This window comes from Pleurodeles waltl, chromosome 9, assembly GCF_031143425.1.
Source record: "Pleurodeles waltl isolate 20211129_DDA chromosome 9, aPleWal1.hap1.20221129, whole genome shotgun sequence".
NCBI lineage: Eukaryota > Metazoa > Chordata > Amphibia > Caudata > Salamandridae > Pleurodeles > Pleurodeles waltl.
This window is the reverse complement of record NC_090448.1, coordinates 630,424,163-630,451,937: the sequence shown is the minus strand read 5'-3', so window position 1 is coordinate 630,451,937 and position 27,775 is coordinate 630,424,163.

Below are 27,775 nucleotides of genomic sequence, written 5' to 3'. Positions count from 1 at the left end.
ACTGCACGCAAAGTCAGCAGAATGAGAGTGTACTCACCCCCTTGTGTCTGCTGTGATGCCCTCAAGCGCCCATCCAACTCCGGGTAGGCAACCGCCAGGATCCGGAACATCAGGGGGGTCATGGTGGGACGGGCTCCCCTCCCACGTTGGGAGGCCATCCCCAGCTGAGCCTCCGCCGTCTTCTTGCTCCAGCAGCGAATGTCCTCCCATCTTTTACGGCAGTGGGTGCTCCGTCTGTGGTAGACCCCCATGGTCCGGACGTCCTTGGCGATGGCACGCCAAATATCTTTTTTCTGGTGGGCACTGACCTACATGAAATGTACAGGGGAAAAGAGAAGTTATTACCAACTGCACTGTCAAAGTGATTGGCCCCTATCCCTACCCTTGCCATGTGGCACATGCATTCACCGTCTTTCATGCACGCAGCACTCTCCCCCCTTCCTTCTTACATCCAGCCCTCTCCACACAGGCATAGCCCATACAACATGCTCCCTGTGTACATACCTGTTTGTCTGGAGGACCGTAGAGTAGTGCGTACTGGGGGAGGACCCCATCCACGTGCATCTCCAACTCCTCCGATGTGAAGGCAGGGGCTCTTTCCCCAGACACTCGAGCCATTGTCTCTTCCAGACTGAGGTCACAGCAGCACTTGCAGTGTAGGTCCTCTCCTGTCGAAGATCAGGTATCGAGTGATTGAACAGATAGAAAATGGCAGTCACGTCCGCGGCGCCAGCGCACATCGGCATCGGCTCCTGGGACCCATAGGGTCCAATGTTAACCAATGCAGCACTGGCCGCGGTCTTCGACCGCCTACCGCGACGGTGTACAACGCCAGCGCAGTTACCTCACATCCCATTGTCCCACTTTAGAGGTCAGGCAGCCGCCATTTCAGGGGCCCATATGGCTTCATTTCCAACTGCGTCACACATACCTAGGCCTACACTCAACACACATACAGGCCACCTTTGTGTATGATTGGTGTTCTGTGTAAATTGTGGGTACGTACCTCTAAGTTGTTTGACTCTGTGCTCGCTGTTGTCCTTCATAGGCACCGTCCGCTGGGACATGTGAGGAGATGGCGGCATCCTTCGGTGTACCGACCGCTGGTGGACCTGTCGACAATGGAGGAGCGACATGTCATAATCACATACAGGCTTGACCGTGCCACAATCCAGGAAATGTGCACCCAGTTGGAGCCAGACCTGATGTCAGCAATCCGCCATCCCACAGGAATCCCCCTTCAAGTGCAGGTATTGTCAGTGCTCCATTTCCTAGCAAGTGGGTAATTTCAAACAACAGTGGCCACAGCATCAGGGATGTCCCAGCCTATGTTTTCCAACGTATTGTCCAGAGTGTTGTCTGCCCTTCTGAAACACATGCGGAGCTACATCGTTTTGCCTCAGGTGGAGGATTTGCCTACAATGAAAGGTGATTTCTATGCCCTGGGACATATCCCCAACATCATAGGTGCCATTGATGGGACCCATGTGGCTTTACCCCCCCCCACAGGAGTGAACAGGTGTACAGAAACCGGAAGAGTTATCATTCCATGAATGTACAGATGGTATGTTTGGCAGACCAGTACATCTCCATGTGAATGCTAAGTTCCCTGGCTCAGTGCATGACGCCTACATCCTGCGGAATAGCAGCATCCCTTATGTGACGTGTCAACTCCAGGGGCACTGTGTGTGGCTATTAGGTGAGCACCTGGAAGCAAGACAGTGGGAATGGTTGTCTGGGTCTGGGGTTACCCTACAGGTTAGTGTGTGTCTAATACTTGTCCCTCGCCATTTGCAGGTGACTCTGGTTACCCCAACCTGTCATGGCTACTGACCCCAGTGAGGAATCCCTGGACAAGGGCAGAGGAACGCTACAACGAGTCATATGGGCGAACTAGGAGGGTGATCGAGCGGGCCTTCGGCCTCCTGAAGGCCAGGTTCCGGTGCCTCCATATGGCAGGTGGATCCCTCTTCTACTCACCAAAGAAGGTGTGCCAGATCATCGTGGCCTGCTGTATGCTTCAAAACTTGGCATTGCGACGACAGGTGCCTTTTCTGCAGGAGGATGGTCCAGATGGCGGTGTTGTTGCAGCTGTGGAGCCTGTGGATAGTGAAGACGAGGAAGCCGAGGAAGAAGACATGAACAACAGGGACTCAGTGATCCAGCAATATTTCCAGTGAGACACAGGTAAGAGTACAGACCTGCCTACTACATGTACTTAAACACTGCTACCTCTCTACTGTCTGTCCTTTTCACCCAGTGTATGGTCACTGAGTTGTCACTTTGCCTTACGATTTCACAGATGTGGGTCCCACTGTGTGACATCTGCTTTGATTCCTCATGGACTTGAGCTGTGTGACATAGGTATGTTGACATTACTATTGAAAGAGCATTTTGTCACTGTAATTGCTAATACACTATTTCAAAATCACAGACAGACTGCAGATTGTTTTGTGTTTTAAGTGTATTTATTTAAGTGCTCAATATTGGAGGGGGTGGTGAAATGGTGAGGGGTGATGGCAGAGGAATGTCCATGGCAGAGTCCAGTCTATTAGTCTCACAGGCGCATTGCCCAAATGGGCATAGGAAGTGGAGCTGGGGCAGTTTCAGTATGGACAGGGTGACAAAGTGCGACAGTAGGATGACAATCAGGGTGGTCTCATGTCTTAGCGGGGGTCTTGGCATCGTGCTCTGTCTTTGTCCTGGATCTCAGGGACCGTTTGTGGGGTGGTTCTCCCTCTGCAAGGGGTGGGGTGCTGGTGTGGTGGTCCTGTGGCGGGGCGTCCTGTCCAGTAGTGCTGGCGGAGGTGGTGGGCAGTTCATCGTCCATGCTAGTGTCAGGGGCCCCTTGTAGTGCCACAGTGTCCCTCCTGGTGTTGATGAGTTCCTTCAGCACCCCTACGATGGTGCCCAGGGTGGAGCTGATGGTTCTGAGTTCCTCCCTGAAGCCCAAATACTGTTCCTCCCGCAGTTGCTGGGTCTCCTGAAACTTGGCCAGTACCGTTGCCATCTTCTCCTGGGAATGGTGGTAGGCTCCCATGATGTTGGAGAGGGCCTCGTGGAGAGTGGGTTCCCTGGGCCTGTCCTCCCCCTGTTGCACAGCAGCCCTCCCAGTTCCCCTGTTTCCCTGTGCCTCTGTCCCCTGAACCGTGTGCCCACTACCACCGCCCCCAGGTCCCTGGTGTTGTTGGGGTGGTGGGTTAGCCTGGGTTCCCTGTAGTGGTGGACACACTGCTGCTTGACATGTCCTGGGGACAGAGGTATGGGCCCGCTGGGGGGGGGGGGGGTGCTGTGCTGGTGTTTCCAGAGGGGGGAAGCTCTGTAGTGGCCTGTGCCAGTGTGAAGGAAACCGACTGTCCCGAGGTCCCCCATGGGCCGGGCTGGTCATCTAGATCCAGTTGGACAGAGCTGCTGTCATCACTGTGGGCCTCTTCTGTGGGTGGAATGGACATGTCTGGACCCTCCTGTACTTGTGGACTCAAAGGAACCCTTTGAGAGTCCTGCATGTGAACTGCCTCAAGCCTCACTTTAAGAGGACAGAAGTGACTATGCTCTTAGCAAGAGATGATGGGGTGGAGGAAGAGAATGGGCCTGTTCCTGACCTCCTGTCTGCCAAAGAGAAAAATGGATCAGTGGAGGATGTGAACCTTTCCCTCTCACTGACTCTAGAACAACAGAGGGACTCTCGCCAACTGTTGGGACAGTTTGACTCTCTCTTTTCCTTGATCCCAGGGGTCACATACTTGTGCATACATGATGTGAACACTGGGGACAGTCCACCTGTGAAAACATAAAGTTTACAAGGTCACTGACAAGGTTAGAGCCTACATTAAGGATGAGGTATCCAAAATGTTAGCTCTTGGGGTAATTTAGTTTTCCAGTAGCTCTTGGGCCAGTCCTGTAGTCTTGGTCTCAAAAGCTGTTGCTCCTGATTTCACTCCTGAACTCAGGTTTTGTGTAGACCAATGTGGTCACAAAGACCCCCATCCCCGAGCTGATGAGTTCTTTGATCGTTTAGGGGCTTCCAAATATCAAAGTACTTTTGATCTGACCTCTGGTTATTGGTAGATTGCTGTGACTGAGGGGGCTACGGAGAGGTCTGCATTTTCTACCCCAGATGGACACTACCAGTTTAGGGTGATGCCCTTCGGGATGAAAAATGCCCCTGCCACCTTTCAGAGGTTGGTTAACCAGGTGTTGGATGGATTGCATGATTTCAGTGCAGCCTACCTAGAATACATTGCTGTGTTCTGTTCCATTTGGGAGGAACACTTACAGCACCTCTGTAAAGTGTTAGAGGCCCTGCAGAAGGCAGACCTCCCTATTAAGGCTAGCAAGTGCCAAATAGGGCAGGACTCTGTAGTGTACTTGGGACATCAGGTATGGAGTGGCCAGGTGGTACCCCTACAACCCAGGATTGACACTATTCATGCTTGGGAACCCCTCAAGACTCAGACTGAGGTGAGAGCCTTTTAGGTCTCACAGGTTACTATAGGAGGTTTGTTAAGGGGTCTGGCACCGTTGTTGCTCCCTTAACAGAGCTAACTTCCAAAAAGCAACCCAAGAAAGTGATCTGGACTGAGACTTGCCAGACAGCTTTTGATGCCGTTAAGGCAGCCATGTGCACAGCACCCATGCAAGAATTTGACATGCAGACTGATGCTTCAGAGCATGGTGTGGGAGCAGTGTTGTTGCACTAAATGCAGAGGGCCTAGATCAACCTGTAGCCTTCATCAGTAAGAGGTTACACACCAGGGAACGTAGGTGGAGTGCAATTGAGTGTGAATCTTTTGCTGTGGTCTGGGTGCTGAAGAAGCTAAGACCCTACTTGTTTGGGACTCACTTCCAGGTTCAGACCGACCACAGGCCCCATAGATGGTTAATGCACGTGAGGGGTGAGAATCCAAAACTGTTGACGTGGTCCATTTCCCTACAGGGGATGGACTTTACAGTGGAACACAGCCCTGAAGCAGAACACCCCAATGCTGATGGTCTGTCCAGATTGTTCTGCCTTAGTGAAGAGAACTCTCAGGAGGGTGGGTGGTTCTCCCCACTTTCAGCTGGGGGGGCATGTGTTAGACCTGACATCCTTGGCATGGTCTCACCTAACCTTTTGCCTCTACTTCTCAGGTTGTTGCTGTGTGCTGGACTCTGTTTTCGTTGTTTTTGTTACTCTGGGCTCTTTACCACTTCTGATCGGTGCTAAAGTGCAAGTGCTCCCCTTGTGAAATTGTATGTGTAATTGACCTTTCCATAATTGGCATATTTTATGCTAGTAAGTCCCTAATAAAGTGCACTAGAGGTGCCTAGGGCCTGTAAATCAAATGCTACTAGTGGGCCTGCAGCACTGATTGTGCCATCCACATTAGTAGCCCTGTAAACATGGCTCAGACCTGCCACTGCAGTGTCTGTGTGTGCAGTTTTTCAATTGCCAATTCCACTTGGCAAGTGTACCCACTTGCCCAGCGTAAACCTTCCCTTTTTATACATGTAAGGCACCCCTAAGTTAGGCCCTAAGTAGCCTCATGGGCAGGGTGAAGTGTATGTTAAAGGTAGGATACGTACTGGTGTGTTTTTATATTTCCTAACAGTGAAATACTACTAAATTTGGTTTTCACTGTGGCAAGGCCTATCTCTCTCATAGGTTAACATGGGGGCTGCCTTTAAGCATCATTAATGTGCAGTTTCCCTTTGTGAACAGATAGATTATGGAGTTTGGGGTCTTTGAACTCACAATTTAAATATACATCTTTTAGTGAAGGTGATTTTTAGATTTTTAGTTTGAAAATGCAACTTTTAGAAAGTAGGTATTTTATTGCTTAAACCATTCTGTGACTCTGCTTGTTTGTGGACCTCTTATCTGAATCAGACTGACCGTTGGGCTGTTTGTGCATCTCCACTAGACATTGACACAAAGGGTGCTAGGGTGTAACCTGCATATCCTGATGGGCCATCTGTGCTAGGCAGGAGGGATGAGTGGTCGTTTATACCTGAAAGGGCTGTGCCGGCCCTCACACAGAGCAGTCTCAAACCCCTTGGTGTGTATCTGGAGTCAGGCCTGGGAAAGGCAGGATCCTGTAAACAACAGAGACTTTTCTTTGAAGTGGGCAACTTGAAAGGCAGAAAGGGTTATAAGTATTGGACCCAAAACCCCAGACTTTGGATCACTTCAAGAATTCAAGAGGAACCTCTGCCAGGAGAAGAGCTGAAGGATAAGAGCTGTGCCTGCCTGTAACTGTGCTTTGTTGGGCTATCCTGCAGTTGCTGCTTCTGCCCGAGAAAGGGGACAAAGACTGGACTTTGTGGTATATTCCTGCTTGAGAAATATCTCCAAGGGCTTGGACTGAGCTTGCCTCCTGTTCTGAAGTCTCAGGGCCATCAAAGACATCCTCTGCCAGCACCTGGACTCTGCTGAGACTCCTGGCCTGCCAAGTGGTGCCCTATCCAGTACCCAGGCCCTTGAAAGGAGAAGCTGGTGAAAAACCAAGAAAAACCAAGTGCACGACTTCGGACGACTCCTGACTGATGTGGCTGCCGGATCCCGCGACTCCGCCTGCAGCTGAAGCGTGGTCCCCACTGGAGTCAGACGACCCTGCAGGCCCAATGCTGCCACAACCTCGCTGAAGCCCACGACTCCGTGAGTCTTGAAGTGCCATGTCACTGATGTCCGTGACACCCACTGTGCTGCACCACGCAGTGCCTGCCAGATATAGACCATGCTGGACATGCTCAGATCCAACACTTCGCACCAACGTCACCTCACTTCCACAGCTCTGCAGCAAGGACCTGACGCCTTGCACCAACACCGCCATTCATTCAATCTGCAGCACCGCAACTGACACTGCACCAGACCCAGCGACGCCCCGATCCCCTATTCTGCACTCCACGTCTGAGTGAATCTGTGACCTGTGCCATTGGCATCAAATTGTTAGGAATGACTCAGTCACAACGCCGTGATATCACCAAATCAAAGCACTTGTGTTTCTAAGCGTTACATTGAAGTTTAATCTTTAAAAATTCATAACTTTGTGTAGTAACGACTCCAATCGTTTTGTGGGATAAAAAGGAGTATTTATTCATGTACAGGTGCTGCGCTGCAGCTAGACCTCTGTACACCAGCCGTGCCCATCAACTGCCACCCAGTTCTCTCCACACATTCCCATCGCATCTTAGAATGTTATTACATCATAATACCTCTCAAGAACATCCAAGAGGCCGCATACACTTACAGCATTGACTACTACATTTTCCTTTATCTCTCATAAATGTAAATATGAAGTATAACTAAAAAAAGTATAATAAACAAAACCCAACTACCACAATTGACACATCTCTTCATGAAAGATCATAGATATTGCATATAGACATGTTTTTACACTATAAATATAAAAATAATTTAACAATGAGTAAAAATAGTTACATCCTACACAGAAAACTAAACCTAGATAGTAAATGAAAACTTAAAATAAATATATATATATATATATACGTATGTATATATATATATATATATCATCAACAGGAATAGAGTTATGGAAAACTAAAGATATAGCTCAAAACCTATTTATTGTCGACAATAATGGATATATTACCCACTCAGAGCAATAAAGTCTGTACCTCAGTTGAATCGAAATCTGATGTTTGCTCCTACGGAGTCTGACTGGTGCTTCATTCAAGTCTGTTTCAGAAAGCTTATGTGAGCTACACTTACTTTCATCCTCCTTATTTATAACAGTATTCTTTATTTTGAACACCTTTGCCTTCTTCCACCAATTCTTTATTTCAACACAGATAGCCTTTCCACATATTTTATCAACCACTTTCAATTAATAATATTTTATTCTTCCTTTCCTTTTATAAACAGGTGATTTTATGCGCACAACATCACCCACCTCAATTTGTTGTTAAGAAACTCTTTGTCTAGCGTCAAAATACTGTTTTTGATACTTTTGTGATTTTTAAAAATTCCATCTGACAACATCATCTACTCCTTCCATGACTTCCATTTTCACCCACTTAGACCTCCATCCCGGACAAATTTTTGTTGATGGTTTCCTACCCCTTAACAATTCAAAAGGAGATACTTTAGTTGAAGAATGTGGAGTACTGCAGTAAAACCAAAGCATTGAACGCACAGCATTTTGCAGTACACAATTCGTTGCAATTGCCCATTGTACACAATTGTTCAATACATGATTCATTCGTTCAACTAAACCATAGGTTTGTGAGTGGAATAGTGAGCTTCAACAGTGTGCAATGCCCCCTTGTTTCTGAATATTGTGAAATTTCAAGCTGACAAACTGAACATCATTATCTGAAACAATGGAGGAAGGAAAACCATCTCTTAAAAAGACGTCTTTTAAGAATTCTACAATATTTTTTTAAGTTGGTTCACTCATGAACTGAATTTCAAGTCACTTTGAGTAATAGTCAATGACTGCCACTGCATATCTTGAAGAAACCGGCAAGATATTTAAAGGTCCCTTTGGATATTCTATGGGCTGCATGGGTAGAGTTCTTACTTTGAATCCTTTTTCTGAATTGGAACACACCACACAATCACCCACTACTTCCTCAACTGCTTTGTCCACGTATGGCCACCAAAACACTACTCACAGCCTACATTTAGTCAAAGTTTTGCCTAAATGGCCCTTGTACACTCCATGCATCAGTCTTATCCTTAAGCTTACAGGAGGTATCAGTTTTCCACCACGCATGAGGATGCCATTTTCAGTTGATAATTCAAGGGAAACCTTAACATAAGTCTGAAATTGGTAGCTAAAATTCATTACTTTAGGCCAACCCTCAGTCACATATTCCATCACTTTTAGCAACACCTTGTCTTTAGATAATTCTGCTCTCCATTCCTTCTCACTGATGGCACACATACTTTCCACATCAACCGATGCAATGAAACAGCTCTCCTGCTCTTCATCCTCAAATATTCTCTCTTCCGTTTCAGTAACAGAAAATCTAGACAGAAAATCTGCTCTCCCATTCTTGCTACCAGGCACATACGTGACAGTGAAATTGTACTGCAACAGCTTTGTTGACAACCTGGCTGTTCTTGAGGTTTGTTCATTGATCTTGTCTCCTGACAGTATTGATATTAAATGGCTGTGATCACTGCGTAACTCAAAATTCCCACACCAGACATAAGGATGAGACTTTCTGATCGCCCACCAACATGCCAAACGTTCCTTCTCAATCACAGAGAAATTTAAGTCTGTACCCCTGAGAACTCTTGAAGCATAACCCAACGTGTTTTCCTCATTATCCTTGTTTTGAGTGAGAATGGCCCCAAGGCCAAACCCGCTTGCATCAACCATGATGGTACATTTGACAATAGGATCAAAAGGTTTTGAAACCTTGGACCCAACCAGTTGAGCTTTGATCCATTCAAAAACGGCCTGACAATTTTTATCCCATACAAAAGGAACATTTTTTTTAACATGTTGGTAAGTGATTAGATCTTGGATGCATATTCCTGAACAAATCTAGAATAGAACTCACATAGTCCTATAAAAGACTTCAGGCCTTGTTTGTCTAAAGGTGCCTTGGCATCAATGATAATGTTAACTAATCCAGGACGGGGTTCAACACCTTGTTCAGACACAACATGCCCCAAATACTCCACCTTTTTTTTCAGAAACTGGCATTTTTCTCTCTTCAACACCACCCCTCTTTTTCAAAATGTTGAGGACTTGTAGCAATGTTTTCTCATGTTTGTCTCTAGCATCACTGTAAATTAGAACGTCGTCTTGGAATACTACAACTCTACTGACATCCTTTAACATGTTGAACATGACTCATTGATAGACTGCCACAGCTGCAGCCAGCGAAAAAGGCATTTTACAATACTGATAAGTGCCAATGGGAGAAACAAAAGCAGTAAAATGTCTGGATGATGGGGCGAGTACAACTTGGTGATAGGCATAAGCCAAATCTAACTTTGTAAACCATTTGGAGTCACCAATAGTAGTCAACAATTCTGAGATTTTGGGTAAAGGATGTGAGTCCACCCAAATGTTTTTATCAAGGCTACGAAGATCCACACAAACTCGTAGATCTCCATTTCTTTTTTTAGCTACCACCAATGGAAAAAGCCACAACAAAGTTTCAATTGGTTCAATAATGCCCTTTTCAAAAAGCTCTTTTAGTTATTGCTCCAACTGGTCCCTAACACTAAAAGGAATGCTCCTCAATCTGTGCTTAACTGGAATGGCATGATCCTTAATTTTGATTTGGTGAACAAAACCCTTGATAGTTCCCAACCCTTTGCCAAAAACTGTTAGAAACTGGCTAATAATATTTTCAGTGAAATCATTGGATTCCACAATGGATACCTGTTCCTTTGTTCCAGGTCTAAGGACCTTTTGGAAAATCCCCTGGTGAAACCATCGAAGAATGGACAACCCTTTGATTGCGACATAAACCTTACCAAAAATCTTCCTGCCTTTCAACTCTAAGACATCCTCAAAAAACAGCCAGATCTATCTTACGTCCCTCATACGAAGCAGGTGCTCTATCTGGAGGCTTCAATAGTCTGTTTTACCACGTTTCTTCAAACAACTCCTGAGTAATCATGGTTATCCGTGCCACTGAGTCCACTAACAAACTTACTTTCTTTTCATCAATACCAATTTCAACATAAGGATCAACACATGACGATACATCACCTACCACAATAGATTCATCTCCCACTACCATCACCATTTCTCTCAGATCATCTTGAATTTTCTGTATATTTTCCATATCATCACATACTGCATCAGAAACATTGACAATATCTGTATTTTTGCTATGTGATCTATACATTTAGCCACTTCCTCCACCCTGTCTACCGTTTTGACAAACTTTTGCAAAATGACCAACCTTGCCACAAATTCTGCATGCAGCTGTTCTTGCAGGACAAGCTTTGTTACTTCTATTATGAGGTATATTTCCACATCTGAAACAAATGTTTCCTTGTTTGAACAATTACTTACTCTCATTCTTAGGAACAACATTTATTTTAGGTTCTCTCAGTGTTACTGCACCCACGATATCAGTTGTTTTGTCTTCCAACTCTTTCACAGATGCTTTGGACAATTCAATGCTTTTCACTGTCCAAATCGTTTCTTCGAGTGAAGGATTTCCCATTGAAAGTAACTTTTGTTGTATTGTTTTATCTGAACATTTGCAAATGTACTGATCTCTAACCAGTAGTTCAGTGAATGCTTCGAGTTGACAATCAGCACTCAGTTTCCTCAACGCTGATATGAGAGAATCTACGTCTTCTCCAAATCTTTGCTCTCTTGTGAAGAATTTATGTCTGATCACTACAATGCTTGGTTGTATGTCGAAACTTAATTCTAATTTTTTTACTGCCTCCACATACTCATCTAAATCTTCTTCTTCTTGGTTCCTAACTGATGGTGGTAGATGTCTGAAAATGGATCTACCTTCAAAACCCAGTAAGTGCAGCAACATAATTTTTTTTCTTTCCGGTCTATATCATGAGGCACTAATCGCCCCCAGGTATGTAACAAACGCATCAGCCCAATTTTTCCATGCAACAAGTGGGGGACCTGGTACATCAAGGAAAGGTGGTGGTGGTGTTACAGTTTGCAGACCTGAAATAAATGCTATTTAAACAAAATGGGCACACCATTTTTTTTTGCAAGTACAATGTGAAACACACAATTATTGAAATATGAAAGCACCAATAAATTGCTGTAAACAACAAATTAAATAAATCTTTTTTAAAAACACAAAATTGTTCGTTTCACCATAGCAACACTTATGGTTTTTTCTGTAGAAGAAGACAATACTTCGCAAGGAGCGAGTTAATCACTTAACGTCGTATGCAAATGAAAATGGTGTGCATATTACAGTGACAACCAAATGGCTGAGCGTATCACCATGGCAGCCAAATTTTGATGGACAAATTCACTGTGACACGCTTCCTTTAAATCTCTGCACCAATCCAATGTGATATGCTTCCGTGAAATATCGCATACGTTGTGCACCAATGTCTTCCCAAAATACAGTGTACACATTTCCTTATGTACGCTAACCACTTGACAACCAATACAATGTGCATATCACCGTGGCAATGAATTTAATAAAATGATACGCCGTGATGTGCTTCCTCTACGTCACGTGTAGACTGTTCAAGGTAATATGAGCAAAGGTTTCACCAATCCTCTCCCAGATGTTAAGGGTAAGAAAAAACACAGGTGTAAACCTTCGTTGACAGTAAAACTACTCTGCACAAGATGTCTGCCGGAATTAATTTGTTAACAATCTAGCTGTGTGATCTAGCTAAATGCCATGACACACATCCACGTTCTGCGCATGCGTTTAATAGCTTACGGACTATCTGAATTTTTGGTCTCATCGATCGTGTTCAGGAATCACACCATACACCGGAATCCACTGTTGCCGCTGTTGGTATAGCCGATAAGGTATGTTCACTTCGTCGACAAGCATCTAATGTAGATTGTCTGTCAAATTCTGGAAATATCTTCATACCGCCTATTTCCTAGAAATTGCACGAGTCTGCCAACACCTGTCAGCTCGTCGCCATATAAATTGTAGTAATGACTCCAATAGTTTTGTGGGTAAGAAGGAGTATTTATTCATATGCAGGTGCTGCGCTGCAGCTAGACCTCCGTACACCAACCGTACCCATCAACTGCCACCCTGTTCTCCCCACAGATTCCCATCACATGTTGGAATGTTACTGTATCATAATACCTCTCAAGAACATCCAAGAGGCAGCATACACTTACAGCATTGACTACTACACTTTGCTTGTGTATGTTGGATTTTTGTCGTTTTGGTCTTGTTTTACTCAGATAAATATTGGCTATTTTTCTAACCTGGTGCTCAGTCATTTTGTGGTGTTTTCACTGTATTACTGTGTGTTTGGGTACCTTACTGATCCCCCTAATATACACTAGCACATCATTAGCGTATGCGAATGGTGTAGTGGTCTCATTGGCTAGCAGAATGCTCTGTTTGTGGCTTAGACAGCGCAGGTACATGACAAGTGGCTCCATTGCAAGTGTACATAAAACTGGCGAAAGGGGGCATCCTTGTTTTGTGTCTATTTTAATGGCAACAGAGGCGGGGGTAACCTTCTCAGTCAGCTGTGAGTAGAGTAATGTAATTAGTTGCATCAATTTGTTTCCAAATCGAAAGAGCACTGCAAAAAGGTAATCCCAGTCCAGCATATCAAATGCTGGCTATTCGTTCAGCCCTTTCTAACAGTTTGTGGACCAGAGAAAACTAAAAGAAGTGAATCTCACAGGAATGAAGCAGTTTTGGTCCAGAAGGACCATCTGTGCCATAAGTAGAATCAGTCTCATGGCCAAAATTTTACTTAACAACTTATAAGAGCCAGTATCTATCAGATCATGGCCCGGTTTGCAGATAGAGACCAGTGCGGCGTCTCACATGGAAAGAGTTAGTTGTCTTTCTTGAAGGGATATGTTATATAACTCTGACACAGAGTTAAAAGGTCTAGATAGGTACTGTAAAATTCAAGAGGAAGTCCATCTAGTTCTGGAAATGTACATGTAGCAAAGTCTCGAACTGCTCTGCACATCTCTTGCTCTGTTCTAGGGCTGTCAAGTGATTCTAGGTGTTCTACTGGTATCCCATTGCGAGTCAATCCATTAAAGAACTCCGCTATACAAGGGTGTCACGTGAAGACCTCAAGACTATACAACATTTGATAGTGAGAGAGGAATGCAGAGTGGATTTCTGTTTGTGAATTAACTACAATGCTCGGAGCTGTGTGGAGAGCAGAGACTAGAGTTTTAGTCATATTGTGCTTAATTAACCATGCAAGTAAGTGACCCAATTTGTCCCCTTCATCATGTGTCTTGACTAGGTGAGCTTTGAAATCTGTGCAGGAGAGTGTTTCAATAAATTGTGCACGACATTCCTTGCTGTCCATCAAAGCTTTATTTTTGTTATATCTATAATTATATGATGTTCAAGAACTCAGAGGGATTTCTCAAGTGTAGTGAGTTCCTGTGCTGACACCTATCATTCACTGAATACAGTGTCCCCTTATCACAGTCTTGAAAGCAACCCATTCAGTAAGTCTAGAAGATGTGGAGCCACTATTGTCAAAGTAGTGTAGTATGCAGGGTCGAATGGGCCAAAAAATAAGCCTGGGTACCAAAATAAAAGTGTCCCCCCTTAGTGAACCAGATAACATGAAAAGTGTCTCACATTTGTAAATTAAGCCAATTTTGAACATGTGAAGACATGCTGTATGGGTATTTTGCAAGGTATGCTGCAGGTAATGTTTGTCATAGTATCAGGGAAATCAGCAGTAAAAACTGGCCTACAAACTGCTAAAAATCTGTCCCACGCGCTAATCTGTCTGACCAACCCATAAGGCACTGCCTGATTGCCCTACAGGCCAGTCCGGTCATGGTAGTATGGTCTTACTGATTTGTTGTATGAAACTGGATCTCCAAGTGCAGAAGACTGTAGCCTCCAAGTCGGAACTGGGGAGGTGTATCTACCCCACATAAGGAATAGTATCAGGGGATTATGGTCAAAGACAGTTATCCTGAGATATTTAGCATGAGGGTCAGGGAGTTTTAATTTGAGTGGGCAAATAATAGGGTCTAAGAGCACGTGTAAATCATACAAAGAGTAATAGAACTATTCCCTAAAAGTTGGGTGGAGGGCTCTGCAAAATTCCACTAAGAACCAATGAGACAACCACTGCTCTAATTGCACTGCACTGTGTATAGGGGGGGTGTGAGGCAGTGGAGGGTAAGACCTGTCTTGACACATGTCCAATATGCAATAAAAATCCCCTCCACTAGTCCACAGGAGATGAGACCAACAGAGAAGTAAAAATAGATAATATTTCCCAAAAATTGGGGTTGCCCTACATTTGGGGAATACACAATACCCATTAATATTGAAGTGACATCTAAGAGACACTCAATATTATGCGCCACCCTTCCTCATCCAGTAGAGTATCTATAGAAATAAGAGGACGAAGGGCCTGACCCAAATAAAAAAAAACGCTAGTGTATCTGGAGTAGTCAGTACAATAACAGGTGCCTCTCCAGCAATTCTGAAGTTTGGAACCTTCTTCCTTGGCCAAGTGTATTTCTTACAAGAAGGCTTTGTGGGTGCACCTATGTTTTAGGAAGTTATAAATGCTATGCTTTTTTGGGGAGAATGTTGCAAGACATCAAAGTGAACTTAGGCACTGCAGTATCACAAATACAGTTAGAGGCATTAAGCACTTGTGAAAATGTGGAGCATAAATTAGCAATCATGGTGAGTGTACCCCTTGTGGTTCGAGGGAAGCACCCAAAGAAACAGCCACCAGACCACACATAAAAACATAACAACCGAACAACTTGCTCCAGGGCAGCTGCGTAATGTCCAACTACCCAAGCATTAAATGAGAAATTACAGTGCTGTAGCTTCTATGAAATCAACTGACTCCAAGAAGGTGAGAGGTCAGTATTTATGCAAGCATGGAGTGTCCATGGCAATCAGTCACATCCTGACCTTCCAACATTGGCTGTGAATTACACATTAATACCAACTGGCGAGGTTTCAAGAATAGTTTGTTCCTACAGAGATAATGCGCGCAGGAGATATCAAGATGATTCCCTTTCAGACTAAAGTTTTGTAATCCCACGCCCTCCTGGCCCAAGAACAAAGATGCATACTATCATATCAAACATGCTATGACAAAAGTGTAAAGGTTGGTGGACGGACCTCAGCAGTGCACAACAACCATTCAAGCAATGTGAATAGGAAACAAGCATTCCCACACAAACGGTATGTAAATAAAAGTCTTGCTGCATTATCCTACTGATAAAAACCATGCCCATGTTGTTTGAAGCAACTAAACAAGTTTAGAGAGAATGACCATGTAAGTATTAGCAGATTCAGATAGAATTTTAAAACAGATCAAGGAATAAATATCGGCGGCAGTCAGATCAACTAGTCCAATGTTTCAGGTGTCACAGTGGGTAACATTAGGGTGGTAAAACTGACAGAGAGTGAAGTGATTATTGGAGGAGGAAAATGAGTCCAAGTCATCCAGGGCACTGACTGCAATGACGTCACTCAGCTACAGAATTTCTCCCCAGTTTGGATTGGACTGGGGTGGGAGCATTCAAGGTGAATTGTCGAGGGTGAGTTCACCCACTGGTGTCCCGGTCCTTCATAGAGGGATGACACTGAGGGCGCGAGGAGTCCCACATATGTTCCGGTGCTTTCTCCTGATGTCCCATGCATCTTCGGGTTCATTGAAGAAATCGTTTCATTGACTGGCCATGGTCTTCAGTTTTGCCAGGAAAGGTAGAACATATGTGAAGCCAAGATCATTAAGTTTGCATTTAACTCCTAAAAAAGAGGCTCTACAGTGCTGTACTGTGATAGTGTAGTCAGGGAACAGCATTGTAGGAGATCCTTCACAGAAAAGTTGTGTGACTTCCCGTGCACCGTAGTGTATCTCTGTCCCTATAAGTTTTGCCATTATCAGCCTAGCAAGCACCCCTTGTGGTGAACGTTGGCAAGGGAACCGTATGGGAGTGCTCAACATTAAAGAAAGGGGAAAGACTGGTGGGCGTAACATGTGTGAACAGCCATTTTTTAAATAAGGTAGTGGGATTGGGTCCGTCCACTCCTTCAGGCAGGCCAGCAATCCGAATGTTGTTGCAGCAAGAGTATCCCTCCCCGATCTCGTTGCTTGCCTCGAAAAAGCAAATTTTATCTACTATATCGTTCTATTGCTCTTAGAGATCTGCTGTCTGTAGTTGATGTTCTTGTAAATTTGACTTGTTCCTTTTCTTAAAGCTTTCTCTCATTATCACATAAAAGATTAAGTACAAACACCACTGTTTCAATTTTAGGTGCAGTTGCAGATCTACTGTCCATAATGGCCTTTAAGATCTGATCTAACTTTTCTAACTTTTCTGCAGATGGTGTAGGGCAGAGGTCTTCAAACTGTGGGGCACGCCCCCCACAGGGTCCATCACTGTGTTCCCAAGGTGGGAGGAGGGGGCGCAAATTCCTCCGTAAATACTGGTAAAAGAAGATGGCCTGGAAGCAGGGCTTTGTTTATTTATCACATTTCCAGGCTGTCTTCATTGACATCCAGTGGTTTAGATGCATGAAAAAAGTATGGTAACTTTGATTCTGAGGTGGTGGGGTCAAAGATGTGCCTAAAAAAAGAACACAACAGTCTATAAGTATTTTGTTGTTTTTTTATCTTTAGCCATCTGTATATTAAATAATGCACATACCTGAAATTAAAAATAAATCCAAATTCAACCAGTCACTGAGAATGCTCCTTATTATGGTATGAGACCAAAATTGGTTAATGCGATCACTGCAGATGTGTGCTTGGGAGACCACAGGGTGGCAGAATTGAATCCTGATTAGCGCAGTTTAAATAGTGACCTGTGTATTTATAATGGTATAAAGTCCAGGCTGTAACCCCAACCCCTGTGAATTTGCACGTTATTGTTGAAAATTTGTTTTTCATGCAGTATCAGCAGCGTCACTCGAATTATGCAGCAGGCTAAGTCTTCCTATAGCGTTTTGAACAATACAAAAAATCATGTATACTTAGATTGTGACACCTTTAATGCATAACATTCTGTTAGCAAGAGGAACAGAACCTAATTGTAACATAAGGATAAAAACATTTTCTCTTGCTCTCTCTGGACTCTTGAATCTTTAAAATACAAATACTCTATTATTTTCTTTGTGATCGTTTATTACGTTCACATAATCTTTCAACCAGAATTAAAATAACAACTTCAAAATGTATTGCATTATATATAGCATTGCTTTGTTTCTTTGTACAAACTTTTCTTGCAGGTACTCCATGCTGGAAGGAAGCATCATAAAACATTACAATATGAGAACGTTTGCACTAAACCAAGCTGCAACCTTTGTCATTTTAATGGTACTTATGTTAGCCATGAACAAATACAACAGACGAGCATGCCATGCAGATTAAACTATTTCACAAGATGTTCTATTTCACTGAGAAAGAAACGTGCATGTTTATTTGCTGTGCATGTTTCAAGGCCAACAGTATCAGCAACTACAGAATGGTGTTGTATGCATTTTTATTAGTTAATTAGCTGTCTCCCAAACAGGGGGGCTTACAATGAGACTTTTTATATTCACCAGCACTGCCAGATGCTGTACACGTTCCAAGTGCAAAATACTGCTTTCTATAGTAAACATATAAGATATGTGTAAGAAGCAGAGTATTCGTGGCGCACATTCCTAACTCTATGTTATCGCTGTATGACAGAAACACTTCGGACGGAATAAAACCGCCACCCCCTACTCTGTGTAGCATGCTAACCACCTAAGGAAAGTACTTCACTACCTCATGGTAGTAAGGATGATATCAATCTTGTAATGCAATATAAAGTCGTACACTCACAGTTCATTAAAATTGCAACAAAGGGCTACATCTGCGTTCATTCTGGGGGCATTGAGACCCTATAACAGAGGAGCTCCAGGGGCACAAAATAAATCTTTGCCCCTTGGGAACTTCTCTATTACTGAAGGGGGTGGGGACGCCTGAGCAACATATTCAGAGGTGCAGATTATGCGGGACACAGCGCTACGCAAATGAGGCATTTCCGTTGCACCGGAACTTGTGCCATATTCCTGGCACAGGTGCAGCGGCAAAGAGGGCCCAGTGAAGACGTGGCACGCAGTCAGTGCAATCCCTACGGGCGCTTCTTGGGATTTGGCTTTAAGGATATCAGGAACCCTGTTTGCACCCCCAGAGGTGGGCGCAGTCACACACTGCACCCATCTGTGCGCAGAGCCTTGATGCCCGGTTGCTCCTCCTGTTTTGAAACCGCTGGTCTGTTTCACTCTTGTGCTGTTGCAGGAATCGGCGCACGCTTCCACCCGCTTTTAGGAGTAAGTGCCATACTGTTGGGTCTGCGCTACTAAAAATGGTTGCTGATGTTTTCTGAGTATGTGGCATTCGAGGCAGCTTCTTATTGGGAAATGTGCGAGACACTTCCACGTCGTAAGAATATTCTCCTTTGGCGATTTTCAGTAACTGTGAAACACCGTGGAAGATTTCCGATTTTAGCGGCCATTGGTTAAAAGCAAAAGCCTGCACTTGAACTATGATGTGATATTGCTACAAAATACTGCTTCTGTCGTACTGCAGTGCTGGTTTCAAATGTGGAGTGCAGTCACAGGGGTTCAAAATATTTCTTGGTGGTTGAGCTAGTGATGTTCACAAACTCAGGTATTTTAGTGCAGCTCCTTCCACTCTTTGAAAGAATGTTCTTCTCTGATGTTTGGTAACAGCTATGAAATATTCTAAGGAGATTTCTTTGCAAGTCTTGTCCGAAATTAAAAACAGTACTGAAGCTACAAAATTGGTTAATCTAATGTGACATAATTCTTCTATAATGTACCGATGAGATATATGGTGTCACATGCCAGCTGCAGGCATACGTGTAAAAAATGTTTGTTGACGGCTGTCTGTGGCAGCAAGATGCACCATGCCACAGAAGGCATTTGGCCAAAGTTCCATAACAAGCATTATGTTACAAACACACCCTTTGAAAGAGTGTTCTCCTGTGACAGTCAGTGTTGGTCGTTAAATAATGTGTAAAGAAATTTCTGAGCTGTGTGTGCCCTGCCTGAAACTAATAAAACAATACTGAAAATACAAAGTGAGTTTAATTGGTACAAAAAACAGCATTTCCCATAATGCACGTTGGCATGCCTGATGCACATTTTGAGTGTGGCCACACTTATTAAAACATGTTTTTCTTGTTGCTTGAGCCAGTGGTCTGTGCCACATTAAGGAAACTATTTAGCCACAGCTATTTCCGTTGTAATAAGCTATCCTGCTCTAATTTGAAAGTAATTATTCCTTGATGATTACTAATCAACTTGAAACATTCTGCAAAGATTTGTCCGAACTTTGTGACGACTTGTAACTAACAGCAGCCTTAGAAACAAGCGTTTGCAATACAATAGATCTTGCGTATTTTGGACAACTTAATTGTCATCTTTTGACAACAGCCCCACAAGCAAAACTTGAGTGGGGACTGAGAAAAGACTATTTAACAAAATAAAATGAAGTTAGATTTAAAAAATAAAACTTTGTAATTTTGTTTGTCCTGCTGGGAACGTTACTGCTGTCACAGGCCTTCTGTTTATGGAGCACTGGAAGTTAGAACAAAATAGTACACGTCAGGAACAGTGGATGGGCACTAATGAAATCAATTAGTACTTGATACCTGCTCCACACATAGGAACAGAAATGATGTTAGACATGCCTTGACGAATTGCAAGGCTGTAAAAAAGAGTGCCACGCAAACCAACAAATGGTGAGTTACAGGCGAGCTCCAAGCCCTTTGCTGAACACAACAGTGTCTTGCATGCAATACGCATGTGCTAGCCCATGCACTCGCTGGTTCAACCCTCAAAAATAAAGTATGTGAAATTGATACAAAACGCTCTACCCACTAGTGCATTGCTTGGACAACTGGTGGCACATTATCAATCACAGCTGCAATTTTTAAACAAAGAATCAGTTATTACCCCTAAGTGCCTCATTCTGACTGCGCCTTTAAAAATAAGTGGTAATACTGTGCGCAGAACTATATCATGGGGTTCGAGTTTTCCTGTGTACATATACAGCGCACATATACATGTATTTTCATAAGTATGTAGTTCACTGAACAGGGTTGTTGACAATAAGTGCGTGCAGAATATTTAGCTGTACGGATACTAGTGACAGGGCAACCATCACTCCTCTGCACCAGTGTCAGCCTTTCCGTCCCCCAACCACGAGCAATGGTACGCGTCCCCCAACCTACAGTTTCCTCTACCCTTCTTATGCGTGGTGCTGCCTCATACATATCGTTCAGCCTGTCAGTGTCTTAATGAAGATCATCTGCTTTGACATCACAGGTGGGGCCTTAACTTTAGCGTTTTATTTAAAGGTTTGGGCCATTTACACGACTGACTAGGGCTTTATAGTGCAAATGTTCTCAGTTTAAGAGCTGCAAACCTATTTACATCACTCAACCCTAGCTGGCACTGCTATGAAGTGCTTCCAAAGAACAGCAGGAGAGATGTCGAGAAGAGAAAAAACAGTGTCGCTGAAGTCGCGATTGGAGCAGCAACAGTGAACTTGTAAGGTGAATCTGGAAACCTTGTTTTGTAGGTATTTGGCTGTTTGGGTGTCCTCACGAAGGATCTCCACTTTCTAGGTGATCTACAGGATAATGATTGACACAGGGTTTATTTCCTTATGGCTGAACAGGTGTCTGGGACAGGTTTTACGTTCCATGTGGAACAAAAGACACCCGTTTTAACGCAGAAGTTATAATGAAATTATTAATGACTATTCATGTACTTTGTTGAAATTTCATAGAAAATGGAATAACGTAGGGAAAAATAATGCATGCATTTGAAGGTGCACCCACCGGTGTGGCCACCAGTATTCACAAAGTGTACTTATTAATGGCTTATTAATATGAAATGATTAACTTATGTTTAATTAATGTAGTAATGTGTCATATTGAGGGTTATGCATTATGTATTAGCTTTATTAATCGTAAGGCCTTAACTTAGCAAGGTCTTGGCCTAGTAGCACGGCCTCATGTCAAGCTGCATTTCTTAGGCATTTAATAAAATAGATGCTTAGAGAATTACATTTTGATTTTCCACTGTGCTGACCAAATGCTTGTAGCTGAAGTCTTTCTCATGAGAACTGCTTGTTAGGAGATGATGTATTTGTCAATGCAACAATGTTTAATGTAATGTGTGTGAGACTGACTTTCTCAGGAGAAAACAAAGAATTCACTGACTGGAGTATAAGCTGCAACAATATTGTTACTTGACGAGCCGGGTGATGAGAACGGAAGAGATGAGAGCCAATCATCGACATGTGAACCATGTACTAGAAGAATTGTAGATTTGAGGGTTTAATTTTATTGTACTGAATGCAAACATGCGATCCCTTGACCAATAAGGACTTTGGAAGTAGTTTTAGGAAATCTAACTTAGCCGGACGGCACTGAGAAGAAGACACCTTAGGCCCATTTTCTATCTTGCCGTCTTGAGAAGAGATGTGCTTAACTTTATTGCTTAAAGAGACTTGGCTTTTTTTTCTGAACTTGATGCGGAATCCTTATGCCTAGCTGACTGAACTGATGTCCTGAGGATGAAAACTGTCACAGCTTGCTGATCCAAACTGAGGATAGGTATATTGACTATGATATTGTTTGCTATGCCTATCTGCTTTTGTTTCTAGGTACAAACCGCTATTTTGATAGAGCCATACTTAGATATTTTTCTAAACTTGTGTTGACTAAATTTTTTTGCATGAAGCCCAAACATGCTATTCTAAAAGGATGTTAGTTAGGGTCCTCACTAAGGAAGTTCAATACATGTAATAACATTTGATGTATTTTCTTTGCCTAATCTAAATGTATGTAATATTGTTTGTGCAGTTATTTTTGCTATTAATTTGTCCTGTAACCTTAGAATGTGTAGTAACTCAAGCTTTGATAAGATTCCGATTCTTTCGCCGCTTTGGTCAGCCAGTGTTGTTTCTGTATGTTTATCATTTGATTTTGAGAATGAGTTACGTGACATTAGAATTGTTAATATAGGGAAATAAACATTCTAACTTTTACCCAAAGGTGTGGTTATTCATGACTGCAAGGTCATGGTGTGTGACAGTTACTGACTCCTGTTGATTACTAATGTTAATGATTATTGATCTGCATGTACGGAATAGATGGTGGGAAAACTTTGAAACGAGTCAAAAGGTTCATATACCTATTTGAGTCTCCTTGTAAGTTTTCTTATTATGTTCTCACGCGCTAACACCAGCAACAGTGATTTTTTAGCACACTGATCCACCAGCAAGGATGCCTAGGGTAGATGAAGAGAAACAGAATAATCGAGGTACTCCAACCCCATACGTAAGAGATTCCATTTATCCTCTCTACCTAAGAGCTGGCCCCATCCACCCAATATAGAAATTAGAACAGAGTGGAGTTGCTGTAAAGGTCCCATTGATTGGAGGACTTGAGAGTGTCTATATTGTGACTAACCTAAAAATAACCCAAAAAATACCAGACTTGCCAACCAGGCCTACTTATGTCTGTCCCTGCCACTTATGAAAATTGCAGCATCTAAGTGTGGTCCCCATTTAATAGATTCTCGAGGGAAGTACTTTCTAATGTGAATCCTTTAGAGAAACATAAGGGAGGATAATGGTTTGGCGGATGGAGATATCTCAAGCAACCTTACTTGGCTGTGATTAAGGGCAATTAACAACATCTTGTACTTTTATCAATGCCGAAGGTTTTCACCTGGTAAACTACTCTGAAATGAAGGCACAAGTGAAAAGTTGCCATTCTGCTCAGATCACTGCTTTGGTATCCTTTAACTCTTAATCGTACCTAGAAGGCGCTCTGATTAAGTTCGAGCATGTGGCTGCTTTGTCAAAGAAGCAGGTGCAGGAATTACAGGTCCTGCGTTGTACTTAATATGTTCAAAAGCTAAAAAAACACGTGATCCTAAGCAGTGATAATGTTAACACGAGGATCATGTAAGCAACTGATGGTCTCTCAGAGCACAAACTACAGACAACTAAACAATATCAAATATTAGGGAACCGCAGTATGCTACAGTAAGCCTTACACCCATAGCAAGAGAAGTTAGTGGGTTTTTATTTTTATAAGTAGACGAGGGAAGATCTTGCACAGCCTATGCAGAACCCTCAAAGATGCATATTACCCTTTAGAAGATAACATGCTTTTCCAAAAGATAGTCTTTGAAACATCTAATCAAATACAAAGAAGTCCAGCATATGGAAGGGAAATGGGCTCCTACATTTAAAGTTATATAGAAACAGGACTGGTGTAAAAGTTAGCTGTTTGTCACTACTTTTTATATAGTAGAGACAGCCTCAGTTTAAACAAGAATTGGCAAAGCCAAAAGGTTTTACCTATGTGATATCTATGACTTTGTCCGTTTTTTACATGTTGCACAGTTGAGTTGCTGTGCAATATGGCTTAAACAAAAAAAAGCGCTACGACGTAGTCAGTGCTAACTGCGTCATATTGCTTTTTTTTTTTTTACTTAAGTCATATTGCAACATGTAAAAAACACATTGACATAGCCAAAGGTGAAACCTATTGGCTTTGCCAATGCTTGTTGTGCTGGAGAGGAAGAGGAGATAAAGTAAGAGGGAGGAGAAAAGCCAAAAAGCAGCAGGGGGAGGGAATGAGATGGAGAGGTGGAGACAAAGAAGCAAGGACGGTGGAGGGGGAGAAGAGAGGGAAGCAAAGAAATGTGGCTGGAGAGGGGCCTCGAGGGGAAAAGAGATAGGAATGTTCTGTTCTCGTGCAGTTGAACTGCATCTGTTTGGTGCTACCTGCATGCTTTGTCTCTGTGAACTCCAACAATGACAACTGTAGTCAGCACAACGAAAAATAGAAGAAAATACGATGTACGTGGAAAGATTACCCAGTGTCATAAAGCGTTCTAATGTCACTGGGACTGGTAATAAATACATGGAGCAAATATCAACGTGTACTGCCAGCTGGATAAGGGTAACGCTCTCAAATGTAAAATGTGCTGAAATTATTGTCCTTAATCTACAGTGCGTCTATGTATGTGATAAATAAATCAATAACTCGAGAAAATGTAGAAAACCTTATGGATTTCTAACGCTGCTAGAGATAGTGCTGTGGCTCTGCCAAGGTAAACGGTGCCAGGCTGCCCTTGAAAGCAGTATGAGGAGGGAAGCTGTTCTTATGCAGAGATTACCGGCGGAATGTCGTACATTCCTCGTGCCCGAACCTTAAAAGCAGATCAGTGATTATTAAACCCTGGTAGCCTGACAGGACGCGCCGGCTCCAGGACAGCCTCCGAAGCACCTTAGTAAGCATGCAGACCCTTACTAACATGGCTTAGCCTTCATGAGAACTGATGCCAGGCGAATGGAGTATACGAAAACAATCTTTAGAAGAGCTGTGGGAATTGTTTAAAATTTTTCACATTTTTAATCTTTTTGTTACTGGCTCACGTATAAGCCTCAATCCACTTCAGTTTATTGAAAAAACGTGTTTTTTGTTGCATTTTTATATAGTGGGAATTCGACCAGAAGCTATCGCAGCGCTGTACATGAGCACCAGCTGCATTACAGATGGACACATTCATTTGTAGGCGCAGCGAGTTTAAGTCATTTGCCCACAATCCCAGGATGCTGAGCCTCCCGCCGAGACTCAAACCTGGCTCGCCACCTTCGCTCTAGCCGTTACCCCACATCCTCTTCTATACTAAATAACAAGGTTAGAGGCACTCTGTGGATACAGCTTGTGACAAACAGGAGCGAGAAGTCAATATTGTGTCCTCTTTTATGGCGTGAGGCCTGCAGTAAATACAAATTGAAGCAAGAAAATGACAACCATTGGCAGTGCTATCAATAGCAGATGCACTTGTATGAAGCGCTAGATGGCACATTAGAAAAAAGTACCTTCACAGTACGTAGCCAGAGGAAAGACACTACTGGCTTGGGCCAACCTCCACGCCACAGCATGGACAGGCAAAGCAGAGCAGGAAGACATGCAAAGTGAAAGTAGACAATGTGTTGACCGATCAGAAGCAAGGAAAATAGAGTGACATTAGACCCAACCAGTGGCAGGTACAGGTAAGAAAAAGGCGAGCTACAAGCTAATTTTTATGTTTTTATTATTTACAGGAGGTTCTGCAAGCACAGAAGAATAGGTGGAAAACACAACTCAGACTGTTCCTTAGTGGCAAAGAACATATCTATTAGTTGATGTGATTTGGTACTTAATTTTAAAGCATGGTTGTCACTAAAAAATAATTAAGAGTATAAAACCCTTGAAGCAGTAGGCCCAGAGAGATGGTCGGAATGGCAGCCAGAATGACACTGCAGTGCTGGATTTGATAGTCCAGTGGTTCATGGTCCTATCTAAAGTAAGTTTTCAGATCAACATGTTACCTGCAAAACATACCAAGCAATTTTTCTGGCTCAATCCTTAGCACTTGCAGAGTATTTTTTTACAGCTTTGTAAACTTGAGAGGAGGTAAATTAAAGCTTTTCCATTTCTCATACTGGTTGCCACAAGACTCATGGCCTTATTACGAGTTTGGCGGTCCCAAAGTGGGACCCCTAAACTCGCTGGGAGGACGCCACCACCATGGCAGTGGCATCTCCCCCCTGCCCTATTACAATGTTCCCGCTGGTCTGATCGGCTGAAACATGATAATAGAGCATTCCCGCTGACAGTGCTACCTGATCACACTCGGCTCCTGCTATCTCGTAGCACAGAGGGGGTGAACCAGCACCTTCGGAATGCATACTGTCTGCAAAGAAGACAGAGCACATCCCAATGGCGCTATGCAAGAGGCCCCTGCACTGCCCATGGTGTGCCCTGTGGCCCCCAGCACACCCTCACCACCAGTTTTTCCATGCTGCTGAATCCGCCATGGAAAGGCTGCCGCTGAGGGGAGTTGTAATCAGCCAGGTGCAACTGAGTTCAGCGCTGCCCTGGCTGAGTACAACTTAGACCGTCATCACCACGTCAGGAACCATGTTCCCAGTGGGGATGACTGTCCCCTGTTTGTAATTGGGCTGTGGGACTGCCCGAAGTGTGGCAGTCCGACCGTCAGCGCGAGTGTGGCAGTCCTCAGACCGCCACACTCATAATGACTCCAAGGTCTACAGTACGTCATTCCTTTTTACGGTCAAGCCTGCAAGACCATGCAATAGCTCATGCATCTCGCTTGAAGGACACTGTTGCTAACAAAAAGGGCATGGAGTTTGCCCGTTGTTTACCATTAGTTGGCTTGTCTGGCACTCTTCTTTACAGACTCGAAATTCGTCACAGCAGGCCTAGCACAATTCATTTTCCTCTCTGTGGAGAAGGGACCAAGCACTGATTGAATTAACTTACTCAGTGCCAGCCCACTACTCCTTACATGAGTGACTTAATATTTTGTTCTTTTTAACCTTTAGTGCCATGCAAACAGAAGGTATATGACTGTCATAAACATGCCCAGCGGGACCAACAACATTACAAAGATATTTTAGAGTTAACTTTCTTTTATTTTGCCAAGTCTTCTTTTCTCACTTTGCAGTCATGTTTTCTTTTGTTTTTGCTCATGGGCGCTGTGCTCAAAAGATGAGGTTTATCTTGTTCCAAATATTGTAAAGCCACATTGTTTCTTTCTTATGTCTAATTTCTCAAATGATACTTTAACACATAATCTTGCAGTACCCCCAATCCACCCCAATCAATCCAAACCCTCGATCCCAGACCAGTTCAATCCACTCCACTCTAATCCAAACAAAACCACTCACCCCATTCCAATCCACTCCATTCCACCACACTCCAATGTGCCTAACCCATCCCACTCCAATCTGCACCACTCCAATTCACCCCATTCCAATCCAAAACAATCTGCCTCTCTCCAATTCAAACCAATCTGCCCCACTCTAATCTTCTGCACTCCAAACTGCCCCACTCCAAAACAATCCACCCGATTCCAATCTACCCACTGCAATCCAAACATATTTGACCCACTCCTTTTCAAAACAATCCACCCCACTCCAATCTACCCTACTCCAATCCAAAACAATCTGCCCCACTCCAATCTGCCCCACTTGGATCCAAAACAATTTGTCCGTCTCCAACCCAAAACAATCTGCCCCATTCCAATTTATCCCACTCCA